This window comes from Aedes albopictus, chromosome 3 (assembly GCF_035046485.1).
Source record: "Aedes albopictus strain Foshan chromosome 3, AalbF5, whole genome shotgun sequence".
Taxonomy (NCBI): Eukaryota; Metazoa; Arthropoda; class Insecta; order Diptera; family Culicidae; genus Aedes; species Aedes albopictus.
The window spans coordinates 423,411,281-423,434,463 of NC_085138.1; the positions used below are offsets into that span (position 1 = coordinate 423,411,281).

Genomic DNA, 23,183 nt, shown 5'->3' on the forward strand with positions numbered 1-23,183 from the left:
GTGAGCTTCCGATACGCGCCTCGTTTTCTAAGAGAAGGTCCGTAATATTTTTATATATTAACTTAACATTTCGTAATTTTTCATCAAGTGTGAATTTCAAATATTTTCGAAATGGAGCTTTTTTAAGTTTGCTTTAATTTTGTGAATTTGTCGTATTAGAAGCTCGATTTCTCTTTCACCATTATTCATCAGAAATATTAATATTTGTTCGATGATCAAAGCATTACTTCTAAGTATTATATTTCATCCACAGTTAAAAAAAAAACATATCCGTTGATTTGTTTATGTTACCTGATAAAATTGTATACGGTTATATCGTTGCTTCCCGGTTGTCACTCGATATACGATTCTCGGCGTCTCGTTCCATCACATCGTTGTTGTTGTTTGTGTTGGCGCTGAGCCCATGCGCTTTCTAATCCCGCCGGTCGACTCCTGTCGATCGTGGTTTCGCCTGCAGTTGATTTTGTTTGCACTTATTTGTGCTAACACTTCATCAATATAAACGCCAACGGTGTATACTAACGGGTCACGAAACTGTTCTTATTCCACTTCGACGGTTTTTCATAATTGTTCGTATTTCACTTGCAGCTTACTCGAGTTCTCTTTCAGGCACTAAACAACGTTTTGCATGTTGGCTTTTGATTTAGCAGCCTTCATTGCTTGCTTTTTGGTATGTAATTTGTACAGTTGGAAAAACATCACTGCTAACTGTAGACCGACTAATGCTAAAATGATATTGAGTTTAAACTCATGGTCGGCCTGATACTCTTCATGAATTGCAAGTTCATTCAGGACTTGGACTTGCGGGTCCCCTGAATTCTGAGCGGTTTTGGATTTATTATTCCCCATTGTGGGTACTCACTTCACAATTATTTTATAATTTAAACTTTTTCCACTTTTCAAGATTTTTCGCTTCCACTTGGCACTTCTTACAGTTTTAATTGACTATTGAATAAGTCTTCAGGCTCGGTGTCCTGTCACGGTCGCCATGTGATATCTTTCCAGATATCAACTGCTCGAGTCTACTGTTAAATAAAAACTGTCTTTATTTCAATCTACAAATTTACAAATCACTTAATTCTACATTCATAGATTTGTTCTCTACACAATACTTATCCTAGTGGGAGGTGCTTGGAGTTACTTTTCATTTAGGCAAACCAATCAGGGATCAATAAGAGGTTTGCAACAAAGATGGAATAATGAAAAAGGAAGAGAGGGAGAGAGAGAGAGAGTATAAGCGAATATAGGCACCAACGGTTGTTGCGTGATGCACTTCTCGAGCAAAGTCTGATAGCAAATTGAAAACTAGTTTTGAAGTTGTGATATTGCAAATTTTGAGGTTGTCATTTTGGTCGTTTTAACGGTTAAAACATCAAAATTGAAAGCAGAAAAATGTTCCTGTGACAGCAAATTGAAAACAATTCCTGCTATCAATGATAGCAAATTAATAACTGTTTTTTTTTATCAGCGCAAGAAAAATGAAAAATCGTTAAAAATATTTTTTCGGTTAACATCAAATCATAAATACAATAGTACAATTGCGCTAATGATATATCCCTAGAATTGCTTTAGATAGATAGTTTACTTAAAAGAGTTAAAACTATTCTAACAATAAACATTTGCATTCAATAATTTAAAATGACAGCAAGCTGAAAACAAAATTTGAAATCAAATTAAGTAAAGATAAACTGATATCAAAATGTGATATCAATTTGTTGCTGAATACAAAACATGTTTTCGATTGGCTGTAATTTTGTTCTGTTGAAAATGCTTTGACATCCATGTGCACAACAGAACATGTGCTCGATGAACAAATTGAGATTTGAAATTATGAAAAGAAATCCACGTACTCCGGTGAGACTCGAACTCACGACTCCCAATTCGCTAGACGGGCGCTTCTATTCCTTCAAGCTACGGAGTCACTCGACTATCTCCGTCGCCAGCAGGCCTAGAACTGAACTCGATTCCACAATCGCACATGGTTATCTTCTTTTCACAATCCAAACCCCCTTCGGATGGGATTAGATGAACATCTAACACATTGTCTGTTGTGCACATGTATGTCAAAGCGGGAGAGGAAGTTATTTTTAATTGTCGAGAGCTTCGGGCACTGCCTTCCAATCACTTATTGGTATGGCAATTAGTGTGCAGTCGGACTCTCGACGGGTCGGTCCTCGGCCGACCGAATACGGTAAGGGTGACCGTAGCACCTTACAAATGTCAATTTCTTGATTTTGCTTTGGCTGACCAAGCCATGTGGGAAATTACACTGTTGAAAATGCTTTGACATCCATGTGCACAACAGAACATGTGCTCGATGAACAAATTGAGATTTGAAATTATGAAAAGAAATCCACGTACTCCGGTGAGACTCGAACTCACGACTCCCAATTCGCTAGACGGGCGCTTCTATTCCTTCAAGCTACGGAGTCACTCGACTATCTCCGTCGCCAGCAGGCCTAGAACTGAACTCGATTCCACAATCGCACATGGTTATCTTCTTTTCACAATCCAAACCCCCTTCGGATGGGATTAGATGAACATCTAACACATTGTCTGTTGTGCACATGTATGTCAAAGCGGGAGAGGAAGTTATTTTTAATTGTCGAGAGCTTCGGGCACTGCCTTCCAATCACTTATTGGTATGGCAATTAGTGTGCAGTCGGACTCTCGACGGGTCGGTCCTCGGCCGACCGAATACGGTAAGGGTGACCGTAGCACCTTACAAATGTCAATTTCTTGATTTTGCTTTGGCTGACCAAGCCATGTGGGAAATTACACTGTTGAAAATGCTTTGACATCCATGTGCACAACAGAACATGTGCTCGATGAACAAATTGAGATTTGAAATTATGAAAAGAAATCCACGTACTCCGGTGAGACTCGAACTCACGACTCCCAATTCGCTAGACGGGCGCTTCTATTCCTTCAAGCTACGGAGTCACTCGACTATCTCCGTCGCCAGCAGGCCGGAATCGAGTTCAGTTCTAGGCCTGCTGGCGACGGAGATAGTCGAGTGACTCCGTAGCTTGAAGGAATAGAAGCGCCCGTCTAGCGAATTGGGAGTCGTGAGTTCGAGTCTCACCGGAGTACGTGGATTTCTTTTCATAATTTCAAATCTCAATTTGTTCATCGAGCACATGTTCTGTTGTGCACATGGATGTCAAAGCATTTTCAACAGTGTAATTTCCCACATGGCTTGGTCAGCCAAAGCAAAATCAAGAAATTGACATTTGTAAGGTGCTACGGTCACCCTTACCGTATTCGGTCGGCCGAGGACCGACCCGTCGAGAGTCCGACTGCACACTAATTGCCATACCAATAAGTGATTGGAAGGCAGTGCCCGAAGCTCTCGACAATTAAAAATAACTTCCTCTCCCGCTTTGACATACATGTGCACAACAGACAATGTGTTAGATGTTCATCTAATCCCATCCGAAGGGGGTTTGGATTGTGAAAAGAAGATAACCATGTGCGATTGTGGAATCGAGTTCAGTTCTAGGCCTGCTGGCGACGGAGATAGTCGAGTGACTCCGTAGCTTGAAGGAATAGAAGCGCCCGTCTAGCGAATTGGGAGTCGTGAGTTCGAGTCTCACCGGAGTACGTGGATTTCTTTTCATAATTTCAAATCTCAATTTGTTCATCGAGCACATGTTCTGTTGTGCACATGGATGTCAAAGCATTTTCAACAGTGTAATTTCCCACATGGCTTGGTCAGCCAAAGCAAAATCAAGAAATTGACATTTGTAATTTTGTTGTTGGACTTTGCTCGGGTTGCCAGCAGTCTAGGTAATTTATGTGTATTCAAGTATTATTGTCTGGAAACGGAGTGCTATGCTGAAGGAGTCGAGTTACGGTTCATGTGGGTTTTGCATTTGAAGTGATTTCTGGAGTGCCAATGACATAGGTCATTGCTATGTGATATTTGAGAATACATAACAACGACGTGGGTCGTCGCTCTATGTTGTTTGAGTATGAGTATAGGCTATAAATTATTTTAGGGTGCTGATTGTCGTTTTGTAACCAAGCAACAATTAGCTGATTATATGAAAGTTGTACGTTTTTGTCAAGTCGGTTTCTGTGACTGTAGGGAAGTTACAATCACAGAACATGTGGTGAAGAAGTCAGGTGATTTATGATATGATGTAACTAAATACTCTACACTTTACTAGAAATTTTAGTTTGCTCTGAGGGATGAATTCTTCTTCTTCGACTAGTTTCCTACAATGCGTTGTCCTTACGTATTACAAGTATACGTCACTATTGAAACTGATCACTAACATGGTTTAACGGACCATGTCACGAAGCGGAATAAACGCGCCGGACTTTACTTAAAGACGATAGCCTTGCTGGTGATAACCAGAAGGGTCGCTTACGGATTCTTCAAACTTAGTAGTCGATAGCCAGATTGGAGACGTCCAATTGGGTCGAGCTAAGAATCAGAATTGTTCTGTCTTTATTCAGAATATGCCTTTTATATGATTTCTATATTTGCGGTTATTCTCATAAGTATGTATGTTAAAAAGAGGCGGTTATTGCCTGAGGGAGACAACTGGAGTGACAATGTGACAAAAATGTATAATAACGCTCGGTTTGACTCACTCTTTTTTCTTGATGAAACTGCGCGGACCGGGACTAGGCCTCTCAACAGGGCGGATAGACTTCGGTTCCTTCCTTCGGGGTCGGCAACGGCGCACACCCAGTAAACATTTTGGTCTGTATAATTTGTGTTATACACTACTATATAAGAACCAATTCAATCGTATAAACTGCACAAAACTGCTATATACGTACCAAAGTGGAGGCCATATACATACTTCTGACGATATTTCGCGATTTCGTATGATCATCATTACGATGTCCCGAATAATCGATCGAAAGAATAAAATACGACTTCGGGTGATATGTAATACGATGTCCAAAATTAGCTATAAAAAAAGTTGACACCTAGCCTAGAACACGGCACCTCGAGATTGTGAGTCTAAGCCCATACCATTGTACTAACTGATCTGCCTTGAGAAGAGCACAAATTTTTGCCAATATAAGCTAAAGATTTCTAAACCACCCATGAAACTTGCCTTTGCCTTCCTAGATGAGTGCAGATATGAAGAATGGGCTGCAATTTTTCCAAAGTCATTACGATTTCATTTATTACAATGCTGTAATGATACATAGTATACCTAATGATGAGTTGTCAATTTATATACAACTCGTAGCGAGTTGGATTTGCACATTACGACGTGTTTTGTTTATAACACCAGTCCCGCATCATGTGTACGTTTCGACGACGACGTCGACGTCGTTGTCGTCGGCGTCGTCGTCGCGTCGTCGCGGGAAAAGTTTACTGCTCATGTAGGAATAATTGTGAGACAAATGTCTTCCTTCGGTAACTATGAACACTCCCAAAGATTGCCCGAATATCATTATTGGCAAAGAGAATGTTTCCAGCCCCAAAACATAATCAGCGGCCAGGCGGTGATGAGCAAGGCAAGTGGGTAGCTTTTTTCATTTTGCATCGTCGCGGTGCCGAAATTCATTAAGTCATTACGATTCCCAACCAAAGTTTATTAACATTATATATGACTTGTAAGCGTATGAAAACAGTGACGACTTCAATTAGCGCGATTTATGACTTGCTTTATACACAACAAAGTTACTCCAAAACAAATCGCAGCAACGATTTATATACAATTTGACTTCACATTTTTTATCACAACATTCAACGGTTTTTACGATTTTGATTTCTGACAGAGCGATATACGATTTTGAATGCACCTCCCATTACGATCTGTGGTTTACTGGGCACCGGGACTAGGCCTATCTACAGGGCGGATAGTCGTGCGCGGACTGCGTTATCGTCTTCTCCAACGGATCGGGACGATCTTTGTGATTCTTTGGATAAATATTTTTTCTCGGTTGGTCCCTCGCCAAAGGATTACGGGGGACGAACGAGTTTCACTGATTTCACCGGTGGGTATCGGCAAACTTGCCCACTTTTTATATTCTTCGGTTTCTTTTATCAGCGACACTTGGGAATCAATTTCCCGGAAATATTCCATCATATAGTTCACTTCGTCCTCGAGGTTACTGTTTATTTTTGGCGCTAGGCCCACTAGGACGTATTTCGGCCGGAGCCCACTTCAATCTTCACGTGTAATTGTCTGTGGCCTCTTCACTGGCTGCACTTTTCACTGCAGTCAGATTTCGACTGACTGGAAGTTAAATAATCCTGGATGTTTTTGGCGAAAACTATCTTGTATTACTTAGGTCACCGGTTAGGGGATCGATTTTTGTACGACGTTTGCAGGACACCCTCCAGAGGTCCTCTCTGGAGCCACCAAAAATGTCGCCGCCAGTAGCTACTTTGGTCTCCGGTTAGGGAGACCGTTTTCACTACTGATTGTGAAGTTTCTTCAAGCTACTTTTTTCTCCGGTTAGGGAGAGAAGTTTTCACTTGGTGAGAAACTGTTTCAAAAATAACCTTATCCGGTTTCGGATAAGTGAGAACACTTTGGAATGATCTTTGAACTTCCACTTTATTTACAATTCTTACAGTGTGTATCTTAATTCTACGTGTTGCATTATTGATGTATAATAGTTAGGTTTATAAGTTGTCAAAAACGGAATTTTCATATCCCTTTCAGGACCTGGGATTTACAAAATATGTCATAAATCTAATAGAAAAAGGGCTTGGACTTATTTGTCGCTGAATAGGTTGATATTTTATTTATTTCCTCTTATGTGCTATGTCCCTCTCGAATCTGGGATTTTCGATATTTTTTTTTATCTGTTTTCATGTTTTCTAATTTCAGAACCGAAGAGGCTTATTAGTTAAGGCGTGGTTTAAAAGTATAGAATTGTGAAACATTTGTACGGTTTTTAATCTAGTTCCTATCTAGCACTAAGGGTGAAAAGATATGAAATCTTAAGCTATCTGCTATTCCTAAGCCACATGTGGGCGTGTTTTTCCCTAGCTCGAGTGCATCTGCATATGCATGCTTAGTCCTATTTCAAGTGGTGCAATAAAGTTATGTAATCGGAGGTCCTTATTTTGCGCTCTACTTTTTATTTCATTTTCTCATTTTGGTATCGGCATCGACCATGCTTCGATGGACCGTCGGGAAATTGGTTTCTATGGCTGGTTTTTTTATTGGTTACTCGCGGCGATACCAGGCCAAACAGTTAAAGCACCGACGAGATTTTACCGTTTTGTCCCATCTCTGGGTTGGAGAGAGTTCTTCGAAGGAGGCGCAGACCCAAATGGGGTGTCCACCTCCTCCGCAGGCAAAGCAGGACTGTTTCTGTGACTCGCCCTGAATGTCTTTTGCGCATTTGGCTTCCTCAGCATCCTTCTTTGACACGATTGCCGCTGCTAGCGTCTTTGCAGTTTGGCCTTTGTGCTCCTCAAAGTCGGAGCGACAGGATAGTTGATTGGCGTGTTTCTCGAGTTCGCTTTTGAACTCCACCCATGAGTAAATTTTCTGGAGACTCATCTTCTCCTCCATTTTTGCGAGAGTCCCTTCGTCCATGTTGTCTTTCGCCAAACAGACTAGTAGACCGTTGGCGATGCAGTTGAGGGATTGGGTTCCCTCGCCCGCGATTTGTTTCGCGGACGTGTTCATAGTGTCGATCGTATCAATGATCGGCAATATGGATTTGGCTGACGGCTTCGTAGCCTTATTTTTAATTTGAGGGTCTTTGCGAAGTGACCCTCAAATGCGAGGCGTTTCTTATAGAAGCGTTCCTCTAGTTTGGCCCATACGGCCCTGCCTCACCTTCGATTTTGAGCAACACACTCGTTGCTTGGTCGAAAAGTACCCGTAGGGTATCTCTTCGAACAAGGATGGCCTCCAGCGGTGGAGGCTCATCGTCGCTCTGTTCCTCGACGAAGTTCGCGATGGAGTTGACGGACCCCTCGAGGGCCGTGAGCTGGCGGCGCCAGCTCTGGATCAAACTCTCACCTTCGTTGTCGGGCATGTCACAGCTGAATTTCTTTTCGCATGGGGGTTGATTAATTAAATGTACAGCATTCAGGGATCATTTCGTGACTTCCTCTTTGGGAGTGGTGCAGGTTGAGCTGAGCGGTCACTGTTGGAAGCACAGGGTAGATCGTGACCCGATCTAATAGTTCAGCGGTCTCGGGACTGTCAGTAGGCGCTGTAGGACCAACGACGTCCGGGGTAGGTTTCTCGCGATGGCTCATAGCTCTATGGGTGAAAAAGGTCGTGAGGGAATCCCAGAACGCAGCTACTAGCTGCCATCCCAGTCCGTATAGGTCATACAGTATTTTTCCGTGTATAACAGTGTCGATCAGGAATTTGATAAGCTTACCTATCATGTAAAACCCTATCACTGCGGTGGTGAAGTGACCCACCCATGATGCAAATCCAAGAAATTTGAGCCAGTACCGCTGCACCGTCCCTTCGACGACCGAGTCAGGAATCATATTCTCGATATCAAATGCCGTTGATGAAACATGTCGCCCCTCGAGCAAGTGCTTTAGGTAGCCGACCGTTGCATAGACGTGTCAAAAATTACCGTTTTCATCTGTTCCACTTGGTCCTTCGTATAGATCCCCGATCTTATCAAGTCAGGGATATGAGCGTTTGTCCAGTTCGCACGCATCCCGCTTTTCAGTGTTTCCGGTGCCGCGGCCTCCTGAATCTTCCCATCGATCGTGTACCACTTGTCGCCAAACCGGTACTTAGGGGAAAGAAACACAACTTTCGATTTGGTTCCCTTCCTTCTGTAGTATCCGGATCATAGGCGTCATGTACCATGGTTATGTTGCCCATTCTGACAGGAATCTCATGAAAGCAGGTATCTTGCGTCTCGAGGACGACATACACGGGCTTACATTGGATAAGATAAATTACCTCACCCGCTACGACTGCCGTATACCCATCTTGACGCATCAAGTCTGCGGCGAAATTATTAGGATAGATCCGCGCTAAGATAAGCTGTGTACCTAAAACCTTCCTTTCCAACTCGCAAATATCTCTATATAGGTAAATCGTCATACATTCTTTCTAATTGGTGTTGTATATGCGATTCGAGCATATTAATTTTGGAATTGAAGTAAGTGAAAATGTCGAGGTCCTTTCCATAGGCAATCTTGTTGAGGAAGACACGGTGGTTGTTTTCTACTTCGTAGATGAAAATTTCCGGGTGATCAGTTCTGTATACCGTGTAGCCACAAGCCTCGGCAGTATCGAATGCTCGGATACTGAATAGTCCGTTCGTCTGCTGGGTGCTGTAAATCGCTACCTCTCGTGATAATGCCGATGACGGCTCTGAAGTTTTTTTCACGATCCCGGAGTAGAGCGCAATGTATTCCGACTTCGCACATTCAGGAGTTACAGCTGTGTCCCACGTTACGCTGCCTTCAAGAGTATCTATGCATGACCCTCGCTCGGGAGAAAACACAGGATAGGCCATTCCTAAGATCAATCGTGTCGTCTGGCACATTGGCGATGGCATAGTATTCATATAATCGGATTTCATACTTTAATTTGACAACCACGTTCTTTCATGTGATTCCGCCGCTGGTATACGTCCCTCCGTCACACGAATTACCGTCCAGGCTTCCCTCGATGACGATCTCACCTCGAGACGTAGCATAAGGCATGATGTCTTGGATGCTCCGGTAGTGATCAAATTCATAATACCCTGTGTTCAGTCCAATATTTGTGAACGACGCTGTCTGTGAGGTTTTCTGATATTAACACATCAAAGTGAAATCCTTGAATACTGGGACTGTGACCAGTTAGAATCTTGTGGACTACATTTGATGCGATTCGCTTGTTTCTTTGGTCATAGATCACTGTTCGCATCTTTTGTAGGTTCTCTGCATCATATACACCGCTTTCCATTAGATTCGGGAGCGGTTGTATGGCCACTTGGTAACTATATCTGTAACAAGTTTGTGAGGCGCAGTGGTTTCTCTTATCTTATCGTCGAACCAAATTGAAATTTAGCTGGCAAAAGCGGTGTACACTCTATTTCCGTTCCTCGTAGTTGAAGTGTTCGAGTTACAGGTGACAAATACAGTTGTAGTATTTCCATATTTTACCGGCAATTCTTGGAAGCATCTTTCGGATGCAAACGGTTGAACGTATACTGGTTTACATTCAAATACGTGCAGCGCTTCTCCTGCTACTACTGCCGAAAATCCTGTTCTTTTCATTAAGGCATTTACGAATTCCGTCGGATTTTGTCTGGCTAGAACTAGAGTAAGTTTTGTTTCTAGCAATGCCTTGTCTATCTTACACGTTTCGGTCATGACTGTGTGGTAGACATCATCTAATTTTTGTCCGATGTAGTTCTCAACCAATGTTATTTTTAAATTAAATATGTGAATATATCGTGGTTCTTTGCGTTAGATGGCCTTCTAGTAAACGGTGATTTGAATGCTGCTGCTTTCAGAATAAATATTCTGGGATGATCAGTTGCGTGTCCGTTATAACCGCATATTTTTGCTGTATTCTTTGTTCGAATAGAAATCAGGTGGATATCCGATGTAGACGTATATACAGCATTTTGGTTTTCTTTAGGTGCATTTAAATTGATTGTTTTGCTGACGTTTTCTTCGTATATAACTTCGAAGTCGGTTTCTTCCCATTTCTGATTCATGCTAACGTCCCATGTGGAGTAGCCATCTGCCGAATTCAAACAATTACCGTGCGAGTATGGACATACTAGCCCATGACGCAGTATTGTTTGGTCATTCTCATGGTCCACTGTAGCCATGTAGTTGTATAACGATATCTCATATTGGTAGTAGACTAGTGCGTTTGTCCATGTATATTCCGGCGTTTTATAAGTACCACCGCTGCAGGAACTTGACCATACACTGCCTACCACTAATGTTTCGCCTCTTGTAGTTTGATTACGCTTCAATTCCAGAAGTCCGCTATTCGCTGTTAACGGGATGCTTCCCATTAACTGAGTTCTTCTGCATTCCTCAGGCATAAATTTTTAGAATTTTTTATAGGAATATCCTCGTTCGTAGTCTGAAGTGTGAGAGTGCATGCCGCAATGTCGTATTGATCTTTTTATAATTAATTTACATTGATTTACCATTGTGCTACCTTTGGCATTTCTCTGCAGCACTTGTATGGGTACTTCTGATATTGGACAGATTTTTTGATGAAGGCATACATGATTCAACATCTAAAAGTGAATAAGATGTCATATTTACGTCGGGGTTCGCGCAGTCGTATGCTATCAGTCCAGACGGTTGAGCTCCTAATGCTGACATGACAAAATACATAGCCATTAGGATGACCATATACCATGGCGCGGTGATAATTGTTTTTTTAATAACCCTCTTTCTTGGTGGACTTGCATTCATTTAGTCTCGTAATGCCTTCACCTTTTCAACATCCACCTTACACCTTTTACCCCCCATGAGTTGAAGTTAACGTTCGCCTTCTGCTGCATCGTCGCCTCTGATGACATGGACATGCTTGATTTGGAAAGCAAAGATCTTATCGGTTGTATTTCTTCCCGGTTGTAAAAATGTGAAATCCTTTTTCCTTTTGGTTTATATTCGGCTTCATCGGCCATAATTTCGCTGTGATGATTCAGGTGATGTATGTCATCGCGTCGTGGGGTTATCATATTCTTGACAATGCTTGGCTCAGGCACTGGCTTCGCTATTATGGGCTTGATTTGTAAACCATCTAGTGAATTTGATACTTCGTTTATAACTTTGGGTTGGACTGCCTGTGAGGTTGCTTTATCCCCCTTGACATCCCCCTTGACCGGCCACGTCCTTACGGTCATCGAGGAAGGGAAGGAATGTTAGTGTGTCACGGGAAGGAGTTTTTGTTAGTGGGGAGGGGGAGAGTCACATGATTTGGATTCACTTTGGTAAGTGATGTGACTCTTGCAACCTTTATTTGAGTCAAAGCATTTATTCATTTTGACTAAAATACTACAAATGTCGACACCGAAGATGACGATCCATTCAAATTTTTGTGTAAATGCAAAAAAAAAAACGAAAGAAAAGTATTCATTATCAACTAGTTTGAACTAGCGCCGACACATGACGTGACGAACTTTTCAATATTTGTTAGATAAATACACAAAAACCAGAGCAGAATTTTATACAATGGAACGAGCTCACCAATAAACATCGTTCGAAGTTTCCAGTGCGTATGTGCTGCAGCATCTTCCACTAACTGGCCTCTTCTCCGAAATCACACTGAACCGCTACAACTACACACGGGTACGACGATGTGCACATTCAAACTGACGACGACTACGCGGCCGATCCGAATGAAAAAAGCGGCATTTCCACTTTGCCTCCAAAAACACACCAAAATATATTTACAATTTTGGTTACATTTCTGCCACCCTACTTAAACTTAACTTAAGCTTTACACGCCTAGCGTACCTTTCTCCGTTCTCACTCTCTTTTTACAACTTTTTTTTTGTACAACGAGAAAACATAGCAAGAGAGAAAGCTCGCGTCTCTTACTTAATATCTAACTGGAAGCGACTAGAATGCTTCCTCGTATGATTCATATGTCCATCTATTATTTTATACCCCAGTTGTCTCCGAGTGTCCGTATCGGAATTCGTCTCGAGTCTCCAGTGTCTTCCACCTGGTGATGCATTCATTTGGTTGAAGATGTTCACTCTTTTCCTCCGGTCAGCGATTCGATTTCACTCACTTTTGCTAAGACAACTTTTCTTGGGAATCCTACCGACCTAGCCAAGTAAGAGGCGGCGTTCGGTAGTTTGAGTTTTTCTTTTTTAAAGCTAACCCTACGAGGTATAAGATCTAAACACTGACTGACTTCCTGTCTTTATTCACAAGTCTGTGTTGGATCTCGTCTCAAGTCCTCAGTATTCCGCTGCGGATGCCTTCCTTAGATGAAGATGATCTGAATCCTTTTCTTTCAGTTCGCGGGTAAATTCACTACATTGCTATGCGCATCGATCGGTGCAGCCGTTCCAGATGTGGTATTGTGTCAGGACCCGTGACTCGTTACAGATGAGGTACGCGTGAGCCGTGACGGTTCCAAAACAGGTACAGCCCGCGGCAAGGCGGCGGCGGTGAAATGTAGAAATAATAACCTTCTCGTTTTGTGTCTCAGATAAGACTGTCTTTATTTTGAAAGGTAAACTAAATCTACCTTAAATCTACTCTACATTTGATGTTTTTCACAAACACATGTGAAAACCATCCCTTTTTACCTACGATCATATGGTTCGACCAAGGTCATGGCGGTTTTTATGTCAAAACTTGTTTCCGTCATTTTGAAGAAGAAAGTTTTCAGTTTACTGGTCAGAATGTTTGAAGCTTCGTAATGCAATTGTCTTGATACTTTAATAATATGGTTTAACTACCTATTCGAGCAAGGCTGTATCATCTGTTTTTGTTCGATTAGAGAAGTCAATTCATTTAATTGCTCTAATTGCCCAACCAATTGCAATGTATCTTTTGTGTTTTTATTGTTAACGAATTTCTCAACGTTATTGGCCAAAAGTTGTAATATTCCGAATGCATCGGTTAAACTTAAATCACTCATTTATTCTTACACTTGGAACATTACCATGATTTATCGTTATAAAGCTATATTTTAATTTACTTGCCATTCTATGTGGTAAGCCAGTAGAGATTTCGTTTCCACTCGTTGAAATCTCCTTGTAGTGTATTCAGGTTACTGCACTACCTGGATGATTACCTTTCGGTATTCGGTGGATGAAGCTTACGATACCATGCTATTAGCGTAGACACAATCACTTTCGTGGGTTTCACTTTTGTCCTCTGGCTTTCCATTGACTATAAAGTTCTCATTTTTATTGTTTGTTTCTCTTTTTTGTTCACTTTGCACCATTTTCCTGTGTAGCTTCTGTCATCTTTCGCGTTCAATTGCGTAAAACGCTTTCTTCTGCGTCGTGCTTATTTTCGCATGAGTTTTATTCATAACTGCTTTGTCGTTTACATTGGGAACGCATACTGGTTCATTCACATCGTCCCAGCATCCCAGCATTCTTCCATTTTCACAGTCTTCTTGTTTGTCGTCCACTGACTGAAGTTTGAACAGTATTACCTGCAAATTGTGTGAATGCGAATTATAAAATTACCGCGTCCGCGACAGCACTCAAAGCAGTCTCTTGTTCCTCTCTGGAGCCACCATATAATAACAAAGGTGTCTGTAGTGTAACGAGACGTTTTGGACACCCCAAGTCGAAGGTTCCACACGATCATTTGCCTGATGATGATTCAGTGTGGGTCTGAACCGGTTCATCCGGTTGTTACTAGTAAATTCGATCGTTACAATGTGCTTCGTATTGTATAGTCTTGAAAAATCTCTTTGAACATCTAGTACATCTAGTTTCTTAAAGCGTCTTGTGGTGTGTAAATAGCCATATTTTACTTCTTCACGGATTCAGTAACGTGTAAGATTTCAATTGTATGAAATGCTCTCACTGTAATTCCTATTTTCAATCCAGATGATTTTACCTGGGCATCCCGTACACCCCAACCCGGGCGTTAGAAAGCCTTTGTACTGCTAAAACAAGTGTAGAGGCGAAAGTCGCGGCACTGGTCTTTTTCGGATTCACTCAGACTGTCCACAACACTGTTTAACACATTTATTCATTTTATTAATCTACATTAGGTCCACCGCACTTAACACCGCAACTTAACAATTCGATCACAAAGAACTCGCGAAAAACACCCCGGTTTCCAGCCGAGAACAATTAGGAAATCAACGACCGACGACGAACGGCCGGCAAACGGACCCCGCGGACAGACAGAATGGATACCACAACAATACAACGCCGCCCCGGCGTCAATCGCGGGTCTTTTAATTTGCCGTCGCAAGAACTCATTCTCCCGATCTGAAAAGAAATAAGAGAAAAGAGAAAAGCCAAAACGGGCGTCGTCCACTCTGGCTTCATTAGTTCGGCCGCGTGACTGAGACCTTGTTGGGGTTCAGTCAGCGCTGCCGGGCGACAAACAAAAATTAAAAGAAAAACATTTCTCCGGCATTGGAGCGAGAACGTTATATCACCAGGTCAACCAGCAACAAGCAGTAAGCATTCTCTCTGCTTGCATCGCTTGTTTCTTGGTTAACCGGCGTTGGTCTATAAACATGACCGTGAAATCCACATGTGATGTAATCCACTAATTGCGTGGAGCACCATGAGGAAATAAAGGGTCTTTCTTAGATCAATGGTGATCATTGATCTTTAGATTTATTCGATACAGGGAGGGAAATGCTTCCTTCGGTCGGCAGGACCGCTACACAAGCTTATTCATTGGGTTTAGAAAATAGAATGCCTTTTATTTGTCTCGTCTTTAGTTTTTATAAAATTACATTTTTCACTTAGTCAATACATATATAATTAAAGATAATCGAATTCAAATACGGAAAGTCTATCTAACTCGGCGTCGGGGCGTTACTTTGACAACCATTTGTCATACGGTCTTCTGATTGGTTCGTCGGCGTCGGCTTGGATTAGTTAGACAAGGAAAATGGAATTAACAATTTGCCCGGTACAACGCGTGGTTTACCCGCGTAATCCTTCAGGGGATTGTCGCCCCCGGCTCGGATGCACAGCTGGAAGGAGGTATGGGCCAGGCTTGGGAACTGCTTGGCCGAGGCAGTTGCCATTTGGTTGTTGTACCCGAAGTACACGTTTCCGTCTACGGCTGTTATCGCAGTACATGGTCCTGCTGAGGCTTATTTGGACTACAACATTCTTCTTTTATGAGTATTTTTTAAAATTTGCTCACTTAGTCCAGAGTTTTCTACGGAAATTATTCCATGTTTCCTTCTCTCAAACAGTTCATTCTGTCACTAAATTTGCTAATTCTGTCATATTGTGTATATTTCCCTTCACTCATCGTTTATTTGTTCACCGTAGTTTCATTTTAAGCTATCATTGAATACCTCTTTTTCAAATGTCTTCTGATTGGTGTACGTCTTAAATAACTGATACATAGTAAGAGCTAGTTGAATTGTCACGACACCAAAAATCAACCACAATAAAAGTTCATGGTTCTCGAAAAGTTCGGTGTGTAACAGTTGATTATTTATGGCCCTCACTTTTGGGTCACCGTTGCGTTCCACTTTAGATTTACTCTGGGATTGCCCCATTTTTTTCCTTACACTTTTTACGAAAATTACTCTATTTTTTTTGCACAATCACTGCAGTTTTGAAGTTGATGCAGGGCAGCGACACTTTTTGCTGCTGTAAATGCCTGTTGTCTTACGATCATATGCTATTTCCGTTTTAAATTGTAATCATTTTTTTTCAAAATGGTTTTAAAAACATAGCTGATGTTTTCTTATATCCTTATTTTGTTAAATTTGTTTAGTTTATAGTAAATATTTGATGCAATTCATTTATTTAAAATCACCATACTCTCCAACACAGGTTGTACTATCATTTATTTTGATACCCCTCGTAAGTTCTATTTGCGAAGACTGCGCTCGATGCAGTCTCTCCTGTTCCTCTCTGGAGCCACCATGAGAATCAAGTTCTATGCAGCATTTGTTTTAAAGCTTAGCGTGTAATATTTAATTATCTTGAAATAATAATCAGTGTAGACGGGAGTAAAACGATTCACAATGAATTTAATATTGGTCGCAGTGGTCAGGTCCTCTGTTTAAATAAACTACACCACCAGTTCACTACACATGATTCCACTAATTTCACCTAACTAATTTTCGCCAGTACGTAAAACTGGTTCAAATGTTTGTCGTTGTTTTCACACTACCTTGATTACGGCGACATTACGTGCAGCTTATTCAGTTGCTACCTAAAGCTGCGTTCCCCTTTGTACTTTCTATTATTGAGTTGGATGAATTTGCCTGGGCATCCCGTGCACCCCAACCCGGGATGTAAGCTCGCTATTCTCTTGAAACTATCGTATTCTGATCTGCACTAAGGATCTCTTTCCATTTGTAACTGGACCTACGGCTGTAATAAAGCCGTTGCTTGCCTTACGTCAAACTGGCGTTCTTCCTCTGGTTGTACCATTCTGATCGAAGTTTCATCCAACTGGTTTTTGATGTGTTTTATTTTCTTCCTCATTCATTTTTCTTCGAGACATTTTGTATTTTTTTCCTTTTTAGTTTAAAAAAAAATCTTTCTGTGTTCAATTCTCGGATATCACATTATTTTGTTAGAGTCACAACGCGCTTGGTTTCTTCTCGCGTTTTTAGCCGCTCATGTTTTATGATGGCTTTGTATATCAATAAACTATACCGATCGCTAGTAAAATTAGACTAAAATTTTTTCCGCACTCTCACTTTGCCTTACATTCGCGTTAATTATTTTAATTATTTCTCCGTGTTGCACTGGTGCTTTCGGGGTTGATTTTTCATCATTGAAATTATAATGCTGCTGGGAAGGTTGGTTGCACGGTGAGCATCGGATGAGCAATGCAGTCCTCTCTGGAGCCACCATATAATAATGATGTGTTTTCTGAAAGGTTCTTTGTTCGAGTTGTTCCAGACTGTGCAGGAGGTTCCTCTTCGGAGCCACCATCAGTCTTGCTAAATAAAGCTACTTTGAATACTGTTTCAACTAAAATCATATTGAGATGCTTTTTTGTGATCTATATTTTGATTATATTCTCATCACGATAAAGTTTTGATTTACTGCAAATATGCATCTTTTAACCCTGTACACAGAGACAGAAAAAGAACTAAAAGTCACATAAGCGAAACTTTTCATCGTTCAACAGTGGACTTTCTCGGACAGTTTCTAACAACCATTGTCTATATGCTTAAACAATCTAAGAATCGCAGACAGATTCAAGTTTTATTTCTGAAATTGAAATTTAAAAAATGTTCTATCTCAAGTGTTTTGTGTGGTGGCCATTCTTGTACATTATCTGGTATTGCGAGAAAAATATCAACGTTGTTTTTCCCTAGCAGACATCCTGTGTCTCGCTAAAAATAGCAGTAAAAACATAAAAAAAGTTTTGTGAAAATTCTCCAAAGGAATTTGTAGGAAAATTCTTAAAAATCTTCCTAAAAAATGCTTTAAAAATTCTCGTCTCGGAGGTTGGGGTGGGATAGGGAATTTCAGGGAGATTTCTTGGCACATCCCAGGAGAATCCCTAGAAAAATCCGGATGAATATTGCGAGGAATTTCCTGGAGAATATTTCGAGGAAATACCTTCAATATTATTCTCGACATGAAGGTTCGAGGCTGAATTGTTGAAGAAAGTTTTCTACTGAAAAATATAAAATAGTTCTTCAATATTCAGTAGTTATGCTAACAACAAATCAAAGAATTCTTGAGCAATTTTTGGGAAATTTTTTGAAGAACCATTGACAAAATCAAAAAGGTATCTCAAAAAAAAAAAATCTCGAAAAAACTTAAGATATTTGCAAGAAAAATAAGAAACAGTTCCATTTTTTTATTATAGAATTTCTGTGAAAATTCAGTAGCTGTTTCTAGCAGAATAGAACAATCATAGCCAACCACTAATCGTATAATACGTAAATTTACGCATATCGCTCACACTTTAACATCTTATTCAGCATCTTATACGATCACTGGTTGGCTGATATAATCGAAGTATATTTGAAGAGAATTTCTGGATGAATAATAAAAAAAAATTACGTCCGAAAAGAAAAGCATTCTGCAGAAAATTCAATCTGTGTTCAAGCGAAAATAAGAGGAAACTTTTGGGCAAGCTTCTAGGAGTGAACCTTCGACAAATCCCCATAAGTCTTGCGGATGACTCCTCTTTGGAGCCACCATCAATATTTCTAACAGAAGCTTTTTTGAACAATACTTTTACTTAACCCTCGAGCAGTCGCGTCTTTGACTACCTGCAACGACGCCACGCTCACGCTATGTACCACAAGCGTGCAATTTTCATGGTGCGTGTAGTCGAACTGAGGAAGAGTCTGTAATAATTTCCAAATAATTCCAATTAATTTATCGATCATTACATCAACCAATGAACCAAACCAATGAACTAATAAACAATAAATGCTGTTGAAACGAATGCATAGAGTGAAAAAATCGGCTTTTCGTTGTGCTATGCATAAGTAGTGTAGTGTTTGTCTAGAATTTTCATTTCATCGTACAAGTGGGGCAAGTCATACAACTTCCATTTAGATCCTTTACGTCCTTTTCATTTATCATGACATCATTTCAATATTAAATGAAAATAAGCCACACAAAATATATATGGAACAGTATGGATAGCGAACCCGTTGCATTCCAAGAGTTACATCGATTACCATCAATATTTACCCCTCTTTTACTTTGAATACCTTATTCCGATTAACCACATCTTATGCGAGAAAAAAAAAACAAAATAAGCAATCTATCATAAGTTTATCATCATTGCTACCATCATTATCTTTGCTCTTTTTCGTTTGTGATCACATGTGCTACATGCTTACCACAATATCACTTCATAATAGCTGAATACTAATCGAGTAGCTGAAATAATAATAGAAACATGAATATGATCTATCAATAGGCCATTTTGTAGGACATAATCTAGCTTGTCGATAATACAGAAACTCAACCAAGAGAAACTGTACAGGTTTATTGTGAAACAAATAATCATCTTAACCAACGCAACTTTTGTACACATTAAAAAAATCACTTCAAAGTGTAGGACACAACACAGTCACGAAATTCAAAGTACATCATAAAAATATAACTCAATAATGATGAATACAGGACCCAACAGAACAACACATTGTTAGAATAACGAAAAGGCCAAACACTTTCTCCAGTTCCAAGTTTTGAATACTTATACATACAAACAAAACACAAATGTTTCCGTTTCTGTGTGAATACACTCCTACCTACTTCTCAAAACGAAAACCATAGCAATAAATCGATCACCTAGCAGTATCATATACCACGAACGCCTATCAGTAGTGCGTCTGTGTTTGTAGAAAATGTTGACAGAATTGTTGTTGTTGTTACACAAATTGTAAACAAACTATGAGATGCCCGATAACCGACTGTGGCGCAGAAACGCTCGCAGTCGCACATACTATTACTCTAAAACAGTTGGGACAGATATTACACGGAAAACACACACACACATACTCACGCGTAGCTACATTAACCAGAATAGTTTAGGCTGATATTCTCCTTCGCTAGTAAGTAGGACCAGCTGTGATTGTTTTAAATTTTTATAAGTTAGATAACGGACAGAAACGTAATTGTAATAACAAGGGATTGAGTTTCGAATCGGTAGGTATTTCAAGCAGCTTTATGACCACCCTAGATATACATATAACTGAAGACGGTGCGAATTTTCAATTTCTACTAATAATATTTTAACTATTTAGGTGCGGTTCTTTTAGTGGAATAAATTAGTGTTTGCATTTTCTTAAGAAAGACTTCCAAAGCCACAATGTAATGAAATTGTTTTTCAAGACAACAATTTCCCTTTTTTGTGATTATTCCCAACGTACGGCAGAGAATTGGGGATTCTACTTGAGTTCGAATAGTATTATTCGGTGCATTTCCTGTAAGCAAGAAAACTCGACTTACCATTTTTTGCTGAAAATATGATTTTTGCCATGTTTAGCTTCCTGAATATGAGATATTTTTAGCTCTAGGATTACAAGATAAGATATTTTACAAATGCGATCTAGTTTAAGAATGAATGCGATGAACAAATTATCTACCAATGAATACTGTTTTATTTATAATCAAATTAAAATACTGCAAATAATTGAACATTGTAGCGACAAAAAGTCTTTAAAATGAATTAAATTGTTGGTAAAACGAAATATACGCAGCGCCCCTCAACACCCAAAAAAGCCATCATTTGAAACGGTTAGCAGGCACTCATATAATAATTAACAGAAAACACGAATATAAATAGACACATTCATATTTAATACGAACAATGGAAAAACAATGTAATGTAATTACTGCTTTCGAAATGTGTGTGTCAGTCATCGTAACAGGGGCATGAACATAGTAAACGGTGATACTTGAAACCCAGTGAAAATAGCATACAATTGATTAAACAAATAAACCGAACAAATTATGTACCCCCATCAAAACCGAATAGATAAAACACTAACCTATTCTAGAGTCTTACCAAGAAAATATATATATTTAAATAAACGCGCGGAGTTGTGATTTATCCGAAACTTCCGTGTGTGAAATTCAACACGGTTCCAAGGATATCCAAGGTATCTGTTTAAGTATCTCATTTCATGCCTATATAGCCGGAACGGCAAACGCGCGGGTGTTCAGTAAAACCATGCTGAGGTTCAATTCCCGGTCGGATCAGAACCTTTTCATGATGGAAATTCCTTGACTTCTTTTGGCATAGAGTATATTCGTGCCCGCCATACGGTATGAATGAAAAAACGACGATAGGGTAAGAAAGCTTCCAGAAGCTGAGAAGCGGGAACTGTCCCATTGGGGACAATGGGCCACAACAAGAATGCGAAAAAGAAATCATTAAAAAATATGCCGTAGTCGTCTTTTATCCGAAATTCCCGTGAACAATGACCGTTTTGCTTTTCACTGACATTTTTCAACAGTCCGGATTTGGTTATCCAGGTAAAAAGGCATCTTGTATCTTACTCACTCACACTCGAGTAAAACATTGGAAAAAAATTATCGGTCTAAAATTTATCGGATCAGTTGAAAATGCCATAACTTCTATCGAATATTTCCAACATACTGTAGTTTTTTTATGACTTGTATAAAAAGTTCTATAGTTTTCAATATTAGTCACACAATTTCTGAAGAAATTCATTGATGAATCCCTGAAGGAATTCCTGGCGAAATTCCTGGAGAAATTTCTCGAGAAATTCCTGGAAGAATCCCTGGAGAAATTTCTCGAGGAATTCCTGGAAGACTTCCGGGAGAAGCTCCTTCAGGTTTTGGATGAAGCCCCAAGAAAATTCCTGGAGCAATTCCTAGGGGAATTCCTGGAGGTGATTCTGGAGGAATTCGCGAAGGAATTTCTCCTGAAACTCTTCCAGGAATTCCTCGAGGAATTTGTCCAGGAATACCTCTAGTAATTTCTACAAAACCTCCTTCAGGAATTTACCAAGGAACTTCTACATAAACTCCTCCAAAAGTTCCTTCAGAGATTCCTGCAGAAATACCACCAGGAGTTCCTCCAGGAATTCCTCCAGAAAATTTTCTTAAAAATTTCGTTAAGTAATTTCTCCGGGACCCTCCATAAACCCCTCCAAAAATTCCTTCAGAGGCTTTCTGGAGGAATTCTGGCGGAAATTTTAAGAGGAATTCTTGAAGGAAAAATACTTTTGTCGAAACTCATTCAGGAATTCCTTCTGGAATTTCTCGAGAAATTCCTACAGGGTTTCCTCAATGGATTCCTCCAGAAATTTCTCGAGGAATTCCTCCTAGGATTCACCAATGAATGTCTCCAGAAATCACTCAATACATCCTCCAGATTTTCCTCCAGGAATTCCTTCAAAATTCTTCAGAAGTTCCTCCAGACATTTCTCCAGAAATTCATCAAAGATTCAGAATTTTTCCAGGACTTTCTCCATAAATTCCTCCAAATGTTGCATCAGGAATTCCTACAGAAATACCTCCAGGAATTCCTCCAGGGATTGCTGCAGGGAATGCTCCAGGAATTCCTTCAAGGATTCCACCGAGAAGTCATTAGGAATTTCTGCCTGAATGCCTCCAAAATATCCTATAGGGATTCCTCCACGGATTCCTCCAAAAATCATAGAGGAATTTCTCCAGGTGCTCTTCCAGGAATTTCTCGAAGAATTCCAGCAGGGATTTCTTCATGGATTCCTCTAGGAATATCTCCAGGATATTTTTCAGGAATTCCTCCGTTGATTCATCCATGATTTTTTCCAGAAATTCTTTAAAAAAAATCGTACAGAAATTCTACCAGGAATCCCTTCAGAAATTCCTCTAGGAGATCCTCAAGGAAACCTCAAATATTTCTCTAGAAATTCCTTAAAGAATGCTTTCAGAAATTTCTCCAGTAATTCCTCCAGAAATTGTTCTAGAAATTCATCCAAAAATTCCACCCAAAAATTCTTCAGGAATTCCTCTAGAAATACTTCCAGGAATTCCTCCAGATAACCCTTTAGGAATTTCTGCCAAAAATTCCTCCAAGATTTCGTGTACTGATTACTCCAGAAAATCCTAAAAAAAACACCCGGAAGTCTTCTAGAAAATTCTACAGGGTTTCCACAATGGATTCCTCA

The 23,183-nt window shown here is 40.2% G+C and overlaps 1 protein-coding gene and 1 long non-coding RNA gene across 7 annotated transcripts in view; both read left to right on the forward strand.

Moving 5' to 3' along the window:
- LOC109433485 (cytochrome b5 reductase 4) overlaps nucleotides 1-23,183 on the forward strand; it is a 364,704-nt gene that overhangs the window by 193,003 nt on the left and 148,518 nt on the right. The window lies entirely within an intron of this gene.
- Nucleotides 2,977-21,096, forward strand: LOC115267957 (uncharacterized). Its single transcript, XR_003898104.2, has 2 exons — nucleotides 2,977-6,407; nucleotides 6,448-21,096. It is a non-coding gene; the product is annotated as an uncharacterized LOC115267957 (long non-coding RNA).